This window comes from Rhineura floridana, chromosome 5 (genome assembly GCF_030035675.1).
Source record: "Rhineura floridana isolate rRhiFlo1 chromosome 5, rRhiFlo1.hap2, whole genome shotgun sequence".
NCBI lineage: Eukaryota > Metazoa > Chordata > Lepidosauria > Squamata > Rhineuridae > Rhineura > Rhineura floridana.
Window position 1 is genome coordinate 39,426,894 of NC_084484.1, and position 3,515 is coordinate 39,430,408.

A 3,515-nucleotide genomic window follows, 5' to 3' on the forward strand; every position below is an offset into this window, starting at 1 on the left:
AAAACATCTGGAAGGCACTAGGCTGGGGAAACCTGTTCTAGGGTGTGATCTGAGAGCACCAGATGTATCCACCATGCAGAATATATGCATACCTGGCTCTGATCATTGCTTGCCTGTATAGGAGACTGTCTGGGAACCCAGTGTATACTGTCTTCAGTTCTATCATAGATGAAAGGGAGAATAGAAATGTACTCAATAATATATATTATATTGATATAAATATATTTGCCCCTGTATTCCATGATCTTGACTGATGAAAAAATAGACTAACAGTACAGTCCTAATGATGTGTATTGAAAAGTAAGTCCTGTTGAATTCAGTGGGGTTATGACTGCAGCCTAAAGCAATAATCTTAACACAATTAGGCCCAGATCCCAAAGCAGGCCTAACTAGACCTCCAACATTGCTAAAGCTTCTTTCTGACTGTAGCAGTAATATGTTTTTAGAGGTGCTACAGATATTGAGAAATCCCAAATTCTAGCTCTCTTCTCTCTGCACTGCCACCACTCACTCACCAATAGTGCTGGGGTTTTTCTTGATGCAGAGAAAAAAACGACAGTGGCAACAATTTTGTGTCTTCCTTGTTCCTTCCAACTGCTGCTTCAAGAAGAATCCAGACACTCACTGAGGGTGATCACATGTGTGGGTGGGAGCCACTAGGGTTCACTTGCTCACTCTCTGGCAGTGTCTGAATTCTTCTTGAATCAGAGGGGGGAAGAAATCAAGGCAATGCTACCCCAATGCTTAGCTAGTTAATTCCTGATTTAATCAAACCATGTTTTGCTATTGTGTTTGAATCTGCAAACTATGGTTTGTGCAAACCAGGATTGCAAATGTGCAATGCTGGAGAGCAAGCACAAACCATAGTTTGCTGGTTTGAATGTAATGACAAACTATGGGGTGCTGAAAGCCAGGAAGAAACTGATTATAGTGCAGTGCACAAGGAAACACTCAAGGACAGGACAAATTCCTGTTAGCACCAAATCATCGTTTGGAATTATGTATGAACTGACCCTATGTCTCCTAAATAAACACTACAGTATTAGTATTAGTGTCTTGTGTTTTATGAATGAAATCCCGTATCTAGTTACCCAGGAACAGGATTTGGCCTCAGCATCTCAAAATGAACCATTTGTATCAATTGTCCTATTTTTCTTTTAAGCAAGTGAAATACTGTGCTAGCTATCCACTGTAGGTGCAGACCGTAACATTATTTTAACTCCCTCCAAAGATTGTCTAGGAGAAAGACATATGAGGAAGAATGTCTGGCTCTTGTTAAATCTAAACAGTAGATCAAATCAATGACAATTCTCACCTACCTAATCTAACTTACTTTTAAAAAAAATCCCTTTAGTGGAAAAGATCAGAAGTAGAGGTAATTAGGAATTAATGCAGACTTTGTCAGCATTTGTTGTTGATAAAATCTAAGTGGGGGAATATTTGAAAAACAATTGACAACGGGCAGATCAGTAGGTCAGCAAATATGATTCCTGCAGTCTTGGGGGAATTAACTAGTGAACCTGCTGAACCAAAGTCAATTACATTGCAAGCATCACTGAGATACCAAAGGAAAGGGGCGGGGGAGGGGAAGGAGGGGAAAACAGCAAGGGCAATAATAGGGAGATCTCTAATTAGCCTCTGTTCCGATGCCTTGAGACAAAGTGTAGAAGCCCATTGTTTGAAGTTTAGATGTAGAATGTTTGGAAGGAACACTAAAAAACAAATCCATTGGCATTAATAGAAACAACAACAGATTGACTTCTGGAGGCCCAGGGTGTGCAAGTGCCTATTTGATATGTGCATGGTGAGATATCTGATGTGACATTTGCTCAGTTAATGCTCCTGTGCATGCTGCCATTGGATTTTTGCAATGGTGGCAGAGTTGCTTGACAGGTCTGGCAGAGGGACTGCCTTTCATGCCACTCATTTTTCTTCATAGCTGCAACGGATTTGTTAAAACAAAATCACAAATATAAAAATCACAAATCAAAACAAAACAAAATCACAAATTCCACCCATGAGTGTGGAAATATGCTCACATGGATTTTTCTAGGAGACGCCTTTATGTGAATCAAGTTTGGCATCAGAGCTTTCCTTCTGTATACAATCTGGGGTTTGACACATGAAAACCTTAAATTCAGTGCTAGGTACATGGAAATCTGTCTTGTATGAAGTCAGACCAGCGGTCCATCCAGGTGAGTATTGTCTACACAAGACGTGGGGGACCTTAGATCTTGGGGGCAGATGCAGCCCTCTAAGCCTCTGTATCTGGCCCTTTGGAGTCACACTTGGCAACACCCCTTTTCCAGGCCAGTCTTCACTGGCCCTGCTCTGTGCCCTCTTCAAGGACTTTTATCTGGCTGGAATGTGTCATGGTACCGTGATGTGTTTGCCTGGATTAGGGTTGCCAGGTTCCTGGCCTGAGACTGATCCTGTATCTTTAGGAGAAAGTCAGCCAAGTGAAGGTGTTCTTGCTACACTGTAATGAGAAAAAACACAAGGTGGAATTATCCCTTCCCCCTGTACACCTTTTAAAGATACAGAAGACCTCTTGGTTGCCAGGCTGCCCCCTTAAATTCACTGCAAAAGCAGAATTCAAAGCAGTGGTATCTTCTCCAACCCATTTGACCCAGTTTCCCTGCAATGTCCCTGAAGTCCTACTTGTTAAAGCAGGAAGTAGGGAGGACTAGATAAAAAGGATCAGGGGGAAATGTTTCATAATTTAGGGGTGGTGAATGTCAGTTTTAGTTTCTCATTTTTCCAATCTTAATTTCAGTTCTGCACATTTCAACATCCATTTGCATTTTTAAAAAGAAAAAAAGTCCTAATGAAAGTCCATCAGAATTTCAATGTGAATTTCTTCTAATATACACATTTTTATGCATTTTACCTCAACATACACATTTTTGAAAAACAATTTTCTCACACACAGAACAGTTTTGTATGTTTTCACACAATATATACATTTTTATACCTACTTTAACCTAGCACATGCATTGATTGTAGATGTTATTTAGCAGGACAAGTGCCTTGCAAAATTCAGAGAAGTGCAAATTTCAACGAATGGCTGTGTTTCGATTTGTTTATTGTTTTGGAATGTGTGAATTAGGTAAGTTTGCCTTTAAATATGAACTAAATCAAATTTCTTCCTCATCCCTAATTGTTACCCAGATGGTTCTTGATTCTGAGGAAACTCAGCAGAGTTTGAATGAAGTTAAGTCCTTGTTTCAGCATTAATTTTCATAGGAATGTAATTGTATTCATGTGACTATTTTCAAAGATGCTGTGAACCTACTGCTTTGAAACTCTTCACTGTTACATGACCTAGCAGGAATCCTCTGTTCTCCCAATGGTACTATTAAACCCCCATATTGCTTGAAACAGTACATTTCATTTATGGAAAGAGAGAAAAATCAATATTGCTATCAAGGGGAATATTAACAAAAGAAGAACAAAAATACTGTTTTTTCTGCTTCCTCAAAGATAAATACCAGCAAAAGTAATCATTTTAGATA